This window comes from Saccopteryx bilineata, chromosome 1, assembly GCF_036850765.1.
Source record: "Saccopteryx bilineata isolate mSacBil1 chromosome 1, mSacBil1_pri_phased_curated, whole genome shotgun sequence".
Taxonomy (NCBI): Eukaryota; Metazoa; Chordata; class Mammalia; order Chiroptera; family Emballonuridae; genus Saccopteryx; species Saccopteryx bilineata.
The window spans coordinates 306,725,773-306,742,610 of NC_089490.1; the positions used below are offsets into that span (position 1 = coordinate 306,725,773).

Here is a 16,838-nt window from a genome sequence, read left to right on the forward strand (position 1 = left end):
GGCTTCTACTCTTCTCTCCTCCCTATTCCAGACGACACGGGAGGAGACGCGCCAACCATATCCCGCGCTAGGGAGAGATTTGACAACCTACCTTACCCTCCTAGCTACACAGTGATTGGAAGGAGCAGGATGCCTGGACTCGCAACACACACACACACACACACACACACACACACACTACTTGGGTCCCCTCTTCATTGCAACCACCCGCATTCATTATGCATCTCCCTTATTCCTCCCCCTTCCCTAGTAGACCATGAAGTTCTTGAGGACATAGACTGAATTTTTTCTTCTCAATTCTCAGTACAAAAGTGGATGCTAAGAAAATGTTTGTGGAAGTGAAATCTTTGTCTTCTCCAAAGAACTCTCTCCTAACCTCAGTGGTAAACACACACAAGACCCTATGTGAGAGTAGATGCAAAGAAAAAGAAATTGCAAAGCACTTTTGAAAAGCATTTCACAGTGAGAAAGCTGCTATGGCTCTATTACACTGGTGAGGAAACTGAAGTTTGCACTAGTGAAGGACTTACTCTGGGTTTCACAGCTAGGAAATGTGAGCCCAGAACTAGAATATGGGTCCTTTCTTCCCAAGGCACTTTCCCCGTATTCCACTGCCCCATGCACCCAGAATTAATACCAACAAGTAACAAGCATTAACTGCTTTGGAAGGCAAAAGCACTGGCAAGCCTGTTTGTCTCTTTTCTGACTACATAGTATATCTATGCCGCCCACTAATTACCTACTTAAATGTTTTCTTTTGTTTTTCCTGTATATATATCTGGTTGTTCCTGAAGGCCCAGACCATGCCTCCTATGCCTCTATATTCCCCACAACAACCAGGTGCTGGGGGGTCACATTAGGGCTTCAATAAATAGTCACTTGATGGGTGGATGGTGCCAGCAACTGGGCACTAGGTCTGGTCTGGGGATATACAGGAGAAAGGGGACAAATCCTGAAAGATAACAGAATAAACCTCTGTTGGCACCTAACATCACAGTTTACAAAGCATTTTAATACACATTATATTCTTTTTATTTATTTTTTAGTGTGTGTGAGAGAAAGAGATAGACAGGAAGGGACAGAATTGAGAAGCACCAACTCATAGTTGCAGCACTTTAATTGTTCATTGATTGCTTCTCATATGTACTTTGACCAATGGGCTCCAGCCAAGCCAGTGACCCCTTGGCTCAAGCCAACCACCTTGGGCTTTAAGCATGTCAATGATCCCATGCTCAAGCCAGTGACCCTGCCCTCAAGCTGGTTAACCTGCACTCAAGCCAGCAACCTTGGGTTTCAAACCTGAGACCTCAGCGTCCCAGGTCAGTGCTCTATCCACTGTGCTACCACTGGTCAGGCACATATTATATCTTGATCATGCGTTGATCCAGTCAACAAAACTTTCCCAAGTTCCTACTAACTGTTGTGCCAAGCACAGAGCTGGGTTAGGGATTGACTTGTCACAGTCCTGTGAACTAGGTATTATTCCCACTTAAAGGAAAAGAAAGCTGAAGCCCAGAGAGGCTGAGCTCTGGTGTGAAAGAATCCCAGGGCCTAGGATAATAGTACCTCACCCATGGAATTAGGGTTTAATCTCCTCTCTCTTCTCCAGGGTCCTGTGGATATCATATGAGCTACAAGGCAAGAGGGCCATTTCACAAACAGGATGCTTGTTATAAAGAAGGATCCACCCATTTATGTGGATCAGTTTTCTGTTACATACATGACAAGCCACATGGGCTTATGATTCATTTGGCACAATGCCCAGTTCCTAATAGGTCCAGAAAACAATGTTTTTAGGGGTGATAACTGTTGCAAGAGGGTCTCTTAAATGTGGTACATAGCAAGTTCAAGTGTATTCGGCCTGTCCTGTGGAGCAGCCATGCAGAGCGTTCCCCCGGGGTGGGGCTGTGACTCATTTCCCTAGTGTAGGTTCCAGGTTGGGATGCCGAGCTAAGCTCCAGGCAGCCTTGAGTTCTGGGTGGAATCTTGGAATGAGCCAGGTGGACAGAGACCCGGCGGCCAGTTGATGGAATCGAACGGCTCCCTCTACTGGCAGACTCGGGGAATCACCGTGTGTTTCTGTACCTACGTGTCACAGGTGTGTCAGAAAGTGTCGGTGGAAGTGCCGGCATGGTACAGGTGTGTGAAGATGCCTATTTGTGGCGCAGTGTGGGTGTGACAGAGCTATGCGGGCCAGTTTCTGGAACCACAGGGTGTACACACACAACCACGTCTTGTAATGCAATTTACTTCTGGGCTGGGGGGGGGGGGGGAGCAGCGTTAGGGCTGAGATTACTTCCTGAAGTGATAGGACGAAAGGCTCTTTCAGCCGGTACTCCTCACTGACCTCGTAATGGAGAGTGGGATTCAGGACTGGAAGGGATTTGGTTCCTAGGAAGGGACTCTATCTCCTAGACCCAAGAAAGGGTTAACTTTGAGCCCCACAGTGAATTCAGTCATTGGCTCAGGGCACTGTCAGTCAGAGTTCTGGGGGCAGGGTTTGCGGGGGCCGCCTTCGGACTGCTGGGCGCCCCTCACTTGCCCTCGACCCCCACATCGTTTCATTCTGGGATGCACCCACCGTCCTATCTTGAAGGAGACAACTTCCTGGGCCTGGAGGAGGATCTTCCAGGCATTCTGGCTTCCCCACTCACTCCAGCGACCTGACTGCCTGATAGATGGTGATTATTATTATTCTATAATAGACCTTCTGGACAAAACCATGCCCCCTGCTCGGAACACTTCGCTCTTCCTCGAAGCCTGCCCAGGGCCCGGCCCCAGTTGTACAGAGCCTACTGAACAGCTCTACTGGAGCCGACTGCACCGCCTCCATCCTGGGGCAGGAGACTCCTAGGCCACCTTTCCTGGTGACCATGGGGCCGTGTCCTGGGACAAGGCAGGAGCCTGGCTGGAAGTAGGGCAGGGACCCAGCAGGTCTCAGGGTCGGCCTGCAGAGTATGGTTTTACCGGCAGCTCTTCAGGATTGTGAGACCCACTTAGCACCTCCAACCTGAACTTGAGAGCCAATAGAGATGCGGACGGGGGTGCAGGGGACAGCGTCGGCAGGGGAAAGAAGTTTGGAAAAGGTGCTGGAGCAGGGAAGGGGAGGCTGGGAGAGGGGGCCGCAGGGGCAGTAGGGGAGGGACTCTTATCCTGACAGGGTTCTCGTCTTCCCTGACTGGAGGTTTGGAAAAACTGAGCAGGCAGCCAAAGCTTGGCTGGAAATCCTGCAGCCCACCCTCCAAGGGACACAAAGCTTAAGGGTGGGGGAAGGGCGGGGAAGAGAGCACGACCCCGGGGAAGGCGGGGCCTCTTTTGGGGCTGGGGGCCCAGGGGCCAGGTCCCTGGGGAGGGGGTTCCTGGCGTTGTCTCCCTGCAGCAAGTTTCCCCCGCCTTCTTCACTACCTCCTCCTCTTCCACTTCCTTCTCTCTGGCTCCAGTCTTGCCGATTTCGGGCAGACTTAACTCCTTAAGTGCCAGCCGGTGTACTAAGAGGCGGTGACGCTAGGAGGAGGGACTCCCGACCCCACGCCCACCCACAGTTTAACACATTGTAGCCCGGAACGGAATCGGAATTTGGGCTGGTCAGAGCCCTGGAAGGTAGCCTCGTACTCGAAGAGCGACACAAAACCTAACACCCGAGAGCTGCGTAATCCACCCACTCCTTCCTCTTGCCAAATCGCAACTGTCCGCCCTCCGCAGCCTCCTAGTCTTCTGTGTCTCTCCCTCCACTCTTTAGCCACCCTCCCACCACCACCCGAATTACTAATTGTTACAAAGGGTCCTAAAAGATAGAAGGCAAAGGGGAACCCGGAAGTGTGGGTTCTGTGGCTGCCTCAGCATTCTCAATATCCTGCCTGGGAGGCCCGGTGCTAGTAAACCCTGCCTCTCGTGCCTCCAGGGGCCTCCTTCATCCTTGTGTGGGTGGGTAGCTGCCCAACAGTAGCAGGTAATGCTAGCATCCCCCCCCCCCTCCAGCTAGGACAAGGGCCACTGTAATTGAAAACTTCACCTCCATCCTAGCCCCTCTTCTCTGCAACATGCGTCTACCATCAGATTTGCCCTTTAATTATGCTATGACTGGCAGAGAGATGTACCTCAGACTAGTCAGGAAAGGGTTAACAGAGCTACTGGGCTCTAGAAACAGGTGAGGCACTGCCCATCTGAGCCCTCAGGTGTGTGTAGGTGGGGAATTGAAAGGAGAATGGCCCTTAGACTGCTTTTTTGCCCCCTGGTGGCCAGATCTGGTTTAGCCGTCTCTTGCAAAAGCTAGTTTGGGAGATTGGAGATTGGTGGTAGGACTTTGAAAACAGCTCTGGTACTCCCGCAGCAGGTCCTTCTGAAAGAAACCTCTGAATAGCCTGATGGAATGAGGGAGCTCCCACACAGCAGGCTGCCTCAGCCACTTCCAGATCCCTGCCCTAGTGGGTCCCAGGTGCCCAGATACCTGAAGGAGGAAAAGGAAAAACAGAACACACAGACCTTGTTCTCCTAAGGTTTCAACCTCATAATGGGGTCAATAGAAGGAAGCTGCCCTCACCTTCTTTTTCTGCCTCAGGCCTTCCCGGAACTCCAATTGCCCCAGACTCCAGCACCAAATTGAACCTCTGGCCAGGTTTCAAAACTCCTACTGAGACAAGTCAGTAAGCCAGGATAAGTGGAACAGGGAAAATGAAACAAATAGTTAAGTGGTGAAGCAGTCTATCTTACCTAACCAAGGCTACTTAAGAGTAAATGGTTTAAGCCTGACCAGATGGTGGTGCAGTCACCTGAGGACTCAGTTTTTAAATCCTGAGGTAGCCCTGGCTGGATGGCTTGGTTGAGAGCATCATCTGGAAGCTCAAAGGTTGCCGGTTTGATCCCCGGTCAGGGCACATACAGGAGCAGCTCAGTGTTCCTGTCTCTCTCTTTCTCTTGCTGAAATCAATAAATAAAAATTGTTTAAAATCCTGAGGTCGCAGGTTTAAATGCTAGCTCATCAGCTTGAGTGTGGGGTCACCGGCTTGAGCATGGGATCATAGACATGACCCCAAGGTTGCTGACTTGAGCTAAAAGGTCTCTGGCTTGAACCCCAAAGTCGCTGGTTTGAGCAAGGGGTCACTGGCTCAGCTGGAGCCCCTGTGTCAAGGCACATATGAGAAAGCAATCAATGTCAACTAAAGTAATACAACTACGAGTTGATACTTCTCATTTCTCTCTTGTCTGTCTGTCTGTCCCTTCCGTCACTGTCTCTCTCTTTCCAATCAATGGGGAAATTAAAAAATAAATAAATAAAAAAGAGTAAATGGTTTACACTTCTCCCCAGTCAGAAGGTAAATGGCTTAAATCACCCTGTTCAGAGAGATAGACAGCAGAAGTGCAATCAGTGCCATTTTTTATGCCAACCACAGCGGGGGACAAGTGAAGTTAAGGGAATATCATTTTGGTGCATCAGTATAAAGTGGTAAATATTCAATTGAGAACCTCCCTAAATTCCCAGCCCTTAAAACTGTCAAGAGAAAGGACCGGGGGTGTGCTCTCCCTTTTAGGAGCATGCCCACATCTTTCTTCTCTCTCAGGTGTGCAACTAAAAGCTAACGGGGTCCCCACAAGACTTGCAACCAGGGAATAGTGGGCAATAACATCTTGTCCCAGGCTAATCCTCTGAACCTGTTTCCAAGGCCCCTTTTCTCTAACTTTCCAGTGAGCCAAAGCAGCCTCACCTAGGCTCTTTCCTGTTACTTCTACCCTAAACCCTTCCTTGTTTGTTTATCATATGTGCCTTGATGTGGGAGGGAGGGCCTCCAGTCAAGCCAGCCCCACGCTCAACCCAGATGAGCCCAGGCTCAAACCGGCAATCTTCAGGGTTTAAAACTCGGCTCCTCAGCATCCCAGGCCAACACTCTATCCACTGCACCAACGCCTGGTCAGGCATTAGTTATACTCTCAAAATCATCTAGACTCGTGAAATCTTTCCTGCACAAAGACAAGAACCCACCTACACACTACTATTGCAGGAATCAAAGGAAGACAAAAATGCCCAGACAGGCCCTGGCCGGTTGGTGCAGTGGTAGAGCGTCGGCCTGGCGTGGAGTCCCGGGTTCGATTCCTGGCCAGGGCACACAGGAGAAGCGCCCATCTGCTTCTCCACCCCTCCCCTTCTCCTCCTCTGTCTCTCTCTTCCCCTCCCCCCCCCCCTCCTGCAGCCAGGGCTCCATTGGAGCAAAGTTTGCCCGGGCGCTGAGGATGGCTCTGTGGATGGCTCTGTGGCCTCTGCCTCAGGCGCTAGAATGGCTCCGATTATGGCAGAGCGATGCCCCAAGATGGGCAGAGCATCGCCCCCTGGTGGGCATGCCAGGTGGATCCCTGTCGGGTGCATGCGGGAGTCTGTCTGACTGCCTCCCCGTTTCCAACTTCAGGAAAAAAAAAAAATGCCCAGACAACTTGATGAAGGAAGTAGGTGGAGCACGTGAGGATTGTAGCTCCAAAACTCAAGCTCCCCAAAGTTGTCTTTCTTTCTTTCAGGTTATATACCTTTACAATATCTAAGCAATGGGTGTGTGATTCCTTTGTTTAAGGTTTCCCAGGACTCAAGGAGAGAGGAGGGAAAGTTTCGGTGGGGTGAGCAAGGAGGAACAGGTTTCCAGATCACTGGCCATAGTTATACACAGATCCTGCTATTCTTGCTTTGTATTGTAACTATGGATATAGTTCATTTATTACTGGCTGACTTTGTTTCCCCCGCTGGCTCCCTTTCTTTGTATTCTTTTCGTTTCTTCCTTCTCAGGGAAGAGGAAGGCCCTCCTTCCTTATTACAAGCTGGCTGGAGGCAGACCCACTCTGGCCAGGTTGCTCTCTGGATACACTAACAGCTACACTGCCAGCTTCCTGCCCTCTGCCCAAATTGCCTTCTAGTTTTCTCCCCATAAAAAGACCTGTCTTGGCCTGACCTGTGGTGGCGCAGTGGGATAAAGCGTCGACCTGGAACACTGAGGTTGCCGGTTCGAAACCTTGGGCTTGCCTGGTCAAGGCACATATGGGAGTTGATGCTTCCTGCTCCTCCCCCTTCTCTCTCTCTCTCTGTCTCTCTCTCTCACTCCTCTCTCTCTAAAAAATCAATAAATAAAATATTTTTTAAAAAAAGACCTGTCTTGAGGGATTCTAGGTGCTCACAACCACTTTCTCTTATCCCCAGCAGGGCTGAGATCCATTCTCCCCTCTACTCAGAAGCCCTCCTATCTTAGTAAAGACCATGATCTTAAAGGGTTCCTTTCTTTGCCTTTTAATTTTTTTTTTTTTTTTTTTTTTTTTTTTTTTTTTTTTTATTTTTTTTTGTATTTTTCTGAAGTTGGAAACAGGGAGGCAGTCAGACAGACTCCCACATGCACCCGACCGGGATCCACCCGGCATGCCCACCAGGGGGCGATGCTCTGCCCATCTGGGGCGTTGCTCTGCCGCAATCAGAGCCATTCTAGCGCCTGAGGCAGAGGCCACAGAGCCATCCTCAGCGCCTGGGCAAACTTTGCTGCAATGGAGCCTTGGCTGCAGGAGGGGGGAGGGGAAGAGAGAGACAGAGAGGAAGGAGAGGGGGAGGGGTGGAGAAGCAGATGGGCGCTTCTCCTGTGTGCCCTGGCCAGGAATCAAACCGGGGACTCCTGCACACCAGGCCGACTCTCTACCACTGCGCCAACCGGCCAGGGCCTTTCTTTGCCTTTTTTTTTTTCTCTTTTTTTTTTTTTTTGCCTTTTTTAAAACTGCCTTACTTCCCTCAATGTTGGTCCAGTAAGTTTGTAAATATGATATATATGTTTGCTCGCTTATATGATAGTTTGCATTGTGTGTGGGGGACAGGCTATAAGCAGGCAGGGTCCTTATAGCCTAAGGCAGGGGTCCCCAAACTTTTTACACAGGGGGCCAGTTCACTGTCCTTCAGACCGTTGGAGGGCCGGACCATAAAAAAAACTATGAGCAAATCCCTATGCACACTGCACATATCTTATTTTTAAGTAAAAAAACAAGGCCTGACCTGTGGTGGCACAGTGGATAAAGCATCGACCTGGAAATGCTGAGGTCACCGGTTCGAAACCCTGGGCTTGCCTGGTCAAGGCACATATGGGAGTTGATGCTTTCAGCTCCTCCCCCCTTCTCGCTCTGTCTCTCCTCTCTCTCTGTCTCTCCTTCTCTTCTCTAAAAAAAAATAAATTAAAAATTAAAAAAATTAAAAAACAAAACGGGAACAAATACAATATTTAAAATAAAGAACAAGTAAATTTAAATCAACAAACTGACCAGTATTTCCATGGGAACTATGCTCCTCTCACTGACCACCAATGAAAGAGGTGCCCCTTCTGGAAGTGCGGCGAGGGCTGGATAAATGGCCTCAGGAGGCCGCATGCGGCCCGCGGGCCGTAGTTTGGGGACCCCTGGCCTTAGGTTTAGTTTTAAGACTAAGCTTTTCCCCACACCCTTGACTGTTGCATGATAGGGCATGGTGCACTGTCATGAGGAATCCCATTATGCCTCAGATAAGTGACTTTGTATCAGAGACTTTCTTGTTTGTATATTGGATTAAAGATTTTGATTTCTACACTATAAAATGGGGCAGAGGAGCCCATGCTAGATGAGAGCAGAAAAAGGCCACGTGGAGGAGAGGAGAAGCAGCCAAGATGGCGAAGTGCTGAAGGAGAAGCCAGTTTGTGCAGAGAGAAGGAGATGGGGAACAGAGGTGAATAAGGCTGGTGAGGTAGATACCTTTGATTCTAGGAAACTCGGATAAGTCAGTAGCTTTGGGAGCCCTGAATGGAAAGGTGTAAAGCCGGTAACCCTGGCCACCATCACAGCCACCTGACCCATGCAGGTTCACTTTTGATGCAGACAGCCAGTAATGAAACAACAGAGCCAAGAACTGGTGGGCCATTAGCTTTAATCCTAGCTCGCACCCAGCGGGCAAGTAATAACACACACTGGGCTACAAAACCCACTCATTCAGCGCTCACAAAGCTACTGACTTATCCGGGTTTCCTAGAATCAAAGGTTTCTAGCTCACCAGACTTGATTCACCTCTGTTCCCCATCTCCTTCTCTCTGCACAAACTATGCACAAACTGGCTTCTCCGTCAGCATTTCACCATGTTGGCTGCTTCTCCTGGCCTCCTCCACATGGCCTTTCTCTGCTCTCTTCTAATACTAATCTCAGGAACAGAGAGGGCAAGCTCCCCATTTGCCCCACTTTATAGTGTAGAAACCAAAACCTTTAATCCAATATACAAACAAGAATGTCTCTGATACAAAGTCACTTATCTGAGGCATAATGGGATTCCTCATGAGAGTGCACCACCCCACATCAAAAAAGGGTGGGAAAGGCTTAGTCCCCAAACCAAGCCCCAGGCTACAAGGATCCTGCCTGCCCACAGCCCGCCCCCAACACACATTAATATAATTATGCCCACCCCAAGCAAGAAGGGCAACCAATACCATCACCTGGGCGAAGGGCTTCCATGTGGGCAGCACCATCTTTAACAAAATGAGCATAATATATACATATTTTATCTGCCCAACAGCATGTTACCCAAGTAGGGACAGTTCTGTCTTTCTTGTCGACTGTGATATCTGAATCAACAGCCATTTCCACCCTAGCCAGGTTGCTCAGTGGATAGAGCCTAGTCCAGGCATGGAGGAAGTCGCAGATCAATCTCAGTCAGGGCACTTTCTGGAAGCAATCAGTGAGTGCACAACTATGTATCAATAGAACAGTGAATGATGCTTCCCTCTCCCTTCTCTCTCTCTTTCAAATCAATGGAAAAATTTGGGTGATGGGCACATAACGTAATCAACAGTTCAAATGTTATAGAAATGTTTACCTGAAACTGATGCACTTTTTTTTTTTTTTTTTTTTTTTACAGAGGCAGAGATAGACAGGGACAGACAGACAGGAATGGAGAGAGATGAGAAGCATCAATCATCAGTTTCTCGTTGCGTGTTGCGACTTCTTAGTTGTTCATTGATTGCTTTCTCACATGTGCCTTGACCGTGGGCCTTCAGCAGATCGAGTAACCCCCTGCTGGAGCCAGCGACCTTGGGTCCAAGCTGGTGAGCTCTTTGCTCAAGCCAGATGAGCCCGCACTCAAGCTGGCGACCACGGGGTCTCGAACCTGGGTCCTTCCGCATCCCAGTCCGACACTCTATCCACTGCGCCACCACCTGGTCAGGCGAAACTGATACACTCTTAATAATCAATATCATCCTATTAAATTAAATTTAATTTCTAAATAAATAAGTAAAAGGGGGAAAATTTTTTTAATTTAAAATAATTGACTGTTTCTTCCAGGAATCTTTTCTAACCAATGCCATCTACTTATTTATGCAACAGCTACTTAATGAGGACCTACTCTGTGCTGGGGCACTGGAATAGACAAAAGGTATTGAAAGGCAGAAACTGCAGGCAGAACCAAAAACACGAGGCTACTGTGTTCCAAAAGGAAAGTTTATTTTAAAAATGTCTGGGTGCCAGCGGGTATGACCAGCAAAGGGTGTCAGCCCTGAGGGAGGGATGGGGCAGGGGTTATATGGATTCGTCAAAGGGTCTTGGGCAAAGGCGGCTGCAAGGTTGCTTCATTTGTGGTTGGGAGTGGTGCCACAGTTCCTCAAAATTGTCTGTACCCTAATCCAATTGTCCCTTATCAGTATCCAGCTGCAAGAGAGGTCTGAGCTGGATTACTGAGTAGGCAGGTCCTTCTTCCTCCTTCAGGACTGCATTGTTCTTAAGAAAGATGGTGGCTGAGTGGCCATTTTATCTATCAGGTGTATGTTGGTAAACAAAACAGATGTGGTCTTTGCCCTCATAGAACCTACAGTCTAGTTGGGGACAAACAAGTGAATAGGTGATTTCAGTTCAAAGTCATGAAGGCTTGGGGGAGCACTTTGGAGCAACATGGATCCTGGGCTTGGGAGTCTGAGAAAGTTTCCTGTGGAAACATCTGAGCTGAGAGTTATTCTAGCCTAAGGTTTGGTTCTGTCCTGGTATAGTACATCTCATAGAGGTCTAAAGAACAGGATCCTAGCAAGGAATCTTGACCAGATATTATGAAAGCTCTCTAAGGGTGCATTCTCAAACATTTGGGTACATTTTTAGTAAAATCTCCAGATCCCAGAAGAAAAAAAGACTGGCCTGAAAACTTGTGACCTTGGCCTGTGCATGCCCTGTCCCTGGGGCTTAGTGTCTTCAAATGCAAAACAAGTGGGTTGGATGAGTTTATCTTTTAGGCTCTTTTTTATCTAGAAGATGTTAGTTTATTAGCAGGCTTGGTTTTTTGGGAGAAAAACACTCACTTAGCTCTGGTCTCATGAGGAGGAAGGGCAGAGATCATAAACCCAGGAGAGGCTATCAGAGGAAAAGCCCCAGAGAAAGTGGCAAAAGTGACCTTCTGTTCCTCATTGCTTTGCCATCAACTGAAGACAAGAGCCTTTCTGAGATTGTGCTGAGAAGGGTGAGCATCAGGAAACCGCTCACAGAATATATTTAGTTACTGCATTAATTTGCTCTTGTATGCAGTATGTTGGTCAAATAAGTTTGCAAATATGATGTATATGTTTGCTCGCTTATAGTTTGCATGGGTGTGGGGGACAGGCTGTAAGCAGGCCGCTATAAGGCCGGGTCCTTATAGCCTAAGGCTTAGTTTTTGTGTTGTATTTTAAAGATAAACTTGCATTTTTATTTATTTATTTTTAATTTTAAAAAGGATCTTCTTTATTCATTTGAGAGAGGAAAGAGAGAGAGAGAGAGAGAAGGGAGACACAAGAGGGGAGGAGCAGGAAGCATCAACTCCCATATGTGCCTTGACCTGGCAAGCCCAGAGTTTTGAACCGGCAACATTCCAGGTCGAAGCTTTATCCACTGCATCACCACAGGTCAGGCAAGGCTTAGTTTTACTTCTTCTTTTTCTTTTTTAAATTTATTCATTTTAGAGAGGAGAGAGAGAGAGAGAGAGAGAGAGAGAGAGAGAAGGGGGGAGGAGCAGGAAGCATCAACTCCCATATGTGCCTTGACCAGGTAAGCCTAGGGATTTGAACCGGCAACCTCAGTGTTCCAGGTCGACACTTTATCCACTGCGCCACCACAGGTCAGGCCAAGGCTTAGTTTTAAGATTAAGCTTTTCCCTACACCCTTGACTGTTGCATGATATGGGGTGGTGAACTCTTATGAGGAATCCCATTATGCCTCAGATAAGTGACTTTGTATCAGAGACATCTTTTTTTTTTAATTTTTATTTATTTATTTATGCATTTTAGAGAGGAGAGAGAGAGAGAGAGAAATGGGGGAGGAGCAGGAAGCTTCAACTCCCATATGTGCCTTGACCAGACAAGTGCAGGGTTTTGAACCAGCGACCTCAGTGTTCCAGGTCGATGCCTTTATCCACTGTGCCACCACAGGTCAGACTGTATCAGAGGCATCTTGGTTTGTATATTGGATTAAAGGTTTTGATTTCTACACTATAAAATGGGACAGAGGAGCCCATGCTAGATGAGAGCAGAGAAAGGCCACATGGAGAGGAGAAGCAGCCAAGATGGCGGAGTGCTGAAGGAGAAGCCAGTTTGTGCAGAGAGAAGGAGATGGGGAACTGAGGTGAATAAGGCTGGTGAGGTAGATACCTTTTATTCTAGGAAACTTGGATAAGTCAGTGGCTTTGGGAGCCCTGAATGGAAAGGGGAGTGTGTGTATTTCTCACTGTGTGTATTTCTTGCCTGCCGGGTGCAAGGTAGGATAAAGATGATGGCCCACCAGTTCTTCGTTCTGTTGTTTCATTACCATCTGTCCGAATCAAATTCAAACCTGGGCCCTGGCCAGTTGGCTCAGTGGTAGAGCGTCGGCCTGGCGTGCAGGAGTCCCGGGTTCGATTCCCAGCCAGGGCACACAGGAGAAGTGCCCATCTGCTTCTCCACCCCTCCCCCTCTCCTTCCTCTCTGTCTCTCTCTTCCCCTCCCGCAGCCAAGGCTCCACTGGAGCAAAGTTGGCCCGGGCGCTGAGGATGGCTCTGTGACCTCTGCCTCAGGCCCTAGAATGGCTCTGGTTGCAACACAGTGACGCCCCAGATGGGCAGAGCATTGCCTCCTGGTGGGCATGCCGGGTGGATCCTGGTCGGGCGCATGCGGGAGTCTGTCTGACTGCCTCCCCGTTTCCAACTTCAGAAAAATACAAAAAAACAAAACAAAACAAAATTCGAGCCTGACCAGGCAGTGGCACAGTGGATAGAGCATCAGACTGGGATGTGGAAGACCCAGGTTCGAGACCCCGAGGTCACCAGCTTGAGCAAGTGCTCATCTGGTTTGAGCAAAAGTTCACCAGCTTGAGCCCAAGGTCGCTGGCTCGAGCAAGGGGTTACTTGGTCTGCTGAAGGCCCGCGATCAAGGCACGTATGAGAAAGCAATCAATGAACAATTAAGGTGTTGCAACGCGCAACGAAAAACTAATGATTGCCTGACCAGGCGGTGGCACAGTGGATAGAGCATCGGACTGGGATGCGGAAGGACCCAGGTTCGAGACCCCGGGGTTGCCAGCTCGAGTGCTGGCTCATCTGGCTTGAGCAAAAAGCTCACTAGCATGGACCCAAGGTCACTGGCTCGAGTGGGGGGTTACTCAGTCTGCTGAAGGCCCGCGGTCATGGCACATATGAGAAAGCAATCAATGAACAACTACGGTGTTGCAACGAAAATCTGATGATTGATGCTTCTCATCTCTCTCCATTCCTGTCTGTCTGTCCCTATCTATCCCTCTATCTGACTCTCTCTGTCCCTGTAAAAAAAAAAAAGAAAGAAAAACTAGTGATTGATGCTTCTCATCTCTCCATTCTGTCTGTCTGTCCCTGTTTATCCCTCTCTCTGACTCTCTCTCTCTCTCTCTCTCTGTTAAAAAAAAAAAAAAAAAAGCCTGACCTGTGGTGGCGCAGTGGATAAAGCTTCGACCTGGAATGCTGAGGTTGCTGGTTCAAAACCCTGGGCTTGCCTGGTCAAGGCACATATGGGAGTTGATGCTTTCTGCTCCTCCCCCTTCTCTCTCTCTCTCTCACACACACACACTCTCTCTCTCTCCTCTCTAAAATGAATAAATAAATAAAGTTAAAAAAAAAAAAAAATCGCCTGACCAGGCAGTGGCGCAGTGGATAGAGGGTCCGACTGGGATGCGGAGGACCCAGGTTCGAGACCCCAAGGTCGCCAGCTTGAGCGCGGGGCTCATCTGGTTTGAGCAGAGCTCTCCAGCTTGGACCCAAGGACGTTGGCTGAGAAGGGGTTACTCGGTCTGCTGAAGGCCCACGGTCAAGGCACATATGAGAAAGCAATCAATGAACAACTAAGGTGTCACAACGAAAAACTAATGATTGATGCTTCTCATCTCTCTCCCTTCATGTCTGTCTGTCCATATCTGTCCCTCTCTCTGACTCTCTCTCTCTGTCTCTGTAAATAAAAATTTAAAAAAAAAAAAAAAAAAAAAAAAATCGAACCTGCATGGGCCAGGCAGCTGTGATGGTGGCCATGGCTACTGGCTTTACATAGTACTACAGAACTTTTATTGTAAGAGACAAAATGTTTGCCTGACCAGGTGGTGGCACAGTGGATAGAGCATCGACCTGGGACACTGAGGTCCCAGATTTGAAACCCCTAAGTTGCCAGTTTGAGGATAGGTTCATCAGTTTGTGTGCAGGGTCGCTGGCTTGAGCATGGGATCATAGACGTGACCCCAGTGATCACTAGGTTGAAGGTCACTGGCTTAAGCCCAAGGTCACTGGTTTGAGCAAGGAGTTACTGGCTTGGCTGGCGTCCCCTGCCCCCGGGTCAAGGCATGTATGAGAAGCAATGAAGGAATAACTAGGAGAGGTGCAACTATGAGTTGATGCTTGTTTAGAGACAGGGCGAGAGAGAGAGAGAGAGAGAGAGAGAGAGAGAGAGAGAGAGAGAGAATGTTCACAGGTGAGAAAACTGAGGCCCATAGTGGTGGAAGGACTTGCCTAAAATCACATGGCTGGTGAGTGACTGCTGCAAGAGGTGTTCAGGTCTTCTAAATCCCAGACCAATCTCCACAGCATTGCAGCACTCACTTCCAACTTTCCTTTTGATGTCTGCATCTGGCTCACTTCCCTGTGAAACCATAAGGTCTGGGAAGGCAGGCTGGTCCTCCTTATCTGGTATAGGGTTCTGAACAGAGAATGAGATTGCTCAGACTCCCCAGTCTCCTGAACCCCCTGTTCTCTGTCATCATGACCCTATTTATATGCATGTAGCTATCTGGCCCAATCTAAAAAGGCTGGATGGCAGAAAAAACCCTGGGTCAGACATATTCCCAGTCAGGCCTAAAATCTTCTCTGTGGCTTTGAACAAGCTGGTTAACTTCCCTGGGCCTCCTTTTCTCCATCTGTCAACATGCGTAACCAATTCTAACTCTTAGGACATTTATTTATTTATTTATTTAATTAAATTTTTTTGTATTTTTCTGAAGCTAGAAACGGGGAGAGACAGTCAGACAGACTCCCGCATGCGCCCGACCCGGATCCACCCGGCACGCCCACCAGGGGCGATGCTCTGCCCACCAGAGGGCGATGCTCTGCCCCTCTGGGGCATCACTCTGCCGCGACCAGAGCCACTCTAGCGCCTGGGGCAGAGGCCAAGGAGCCATCCCCAACGCCCGGGCCATCTTTGCTCCAATGGAGCTTTGGCTGCAGGAGGGGAAGAGAGAGACAGAGAGGAAGGAGGGAGCGGGGGTGGAGAAGCAAATGGGCGCTTCTCCTATGTGCCCTGGCCGGGAATCGAACCCGGGTCCCCCGCACGCCAGGCCGACGCTCTACAGAGATAGAACTCTAACGCAAAGAAAAAAGCTTAATGTTTTGGTCTTTTTACAGGATCCCACAGCCTCAGGACCACGTCTGCTCTCTCTGCAGGGACTGGGATGCTGCTTAATGAGACACCCAAACCCTGGCACCTTGATATATCCTGTGAAAGTTACATGATATGTAACCTGAATATATTCTGGGGATTCACAACCCAACCCAATACCAAATATCAAAATTAATTTCAGCCTGACCTGTGGTGGCACAGTGAATAGAGCATCAACCTGGGATGCTGAGGTGGCCAGTTAAAAACCCAGGGCTTGCCTGACCAGGTGGTGGCGCAGTGGATAGAGCGTCGGACTGGGATGCGGAAGGACCCAGGTTCGAGACCCCGAGGTCGCCGGCTTGAGCGCGGGCTCATCTGGTTTGAGCAATGAGCTCACCAGCTTGGACCCAAGGTCGCTAGCTCCAGCAGGGGGTTACTCGGTCTGCTGAAGGCCCGCGGTCAAGGCACATGTGAGAAAGCAATCAATGAACAACTAAGAAGATGCAACGCGCAACGAGAAACTGATGATTGATGCTTCTCATCTCTCTCCGTTCCTGTCTGTCTGTCCCTGTCTATCTCTGCCTCTGTAAAAAAAACCCCAAAAAACCCAGGGCTTCCCTGACCAGGCGGTTGCTCAGTGGGTAGAGCATCAGACTGGGACGCAGAGGACCCAGGTTCGAAACCCCAAGGTCGCCAGCTTCAGCTTGAGCGTGGAGTCGTGGGCTTGAGCGTGCGATAATAGGCATGACCCCATGGTCGCTGGCTTGAGCCCAAGGTCACTGGCTTGAGCAAGGGGTAACTCACTCTGCTATAGCTTCCCGGTCAAGGCACATATGAGAAAGCAATCAATGAACAAGCAATCAACAAACAACTAAGATGATGCCTCAACGAAGAATTGATGCTTCTCATCTCCCTGTCTGTCTATCCCTCTCTCAGACTCTCTCTGTCTCTGTCAACAACAAAATAATAATAATGATAATAATTTCAAAAAGGAATCCT

General features: G+C 49.0%; 1 long non-coding RNA gene across 1 annotated transcript; it reads left to right on the forward strand.

Moving 5' to 3' along the window:
- The first annotated feature begins 2,512 nt into the window (after positions 1-2,512).
- Positions 2,513-16,414, forward strand: LOC136320461 (uncharacterized). Its single transcript, XR_010728345.1, has 2 exons — positions 2,513-2,681; positions 15,866-16,414. It is a non-coding gene; the product is annotated as an uncharacterized lncRNA (long non-coding RNA).
- The last annotated feature ends 424 nt before the right edge of the window (positions 16,415-16,838 follow it).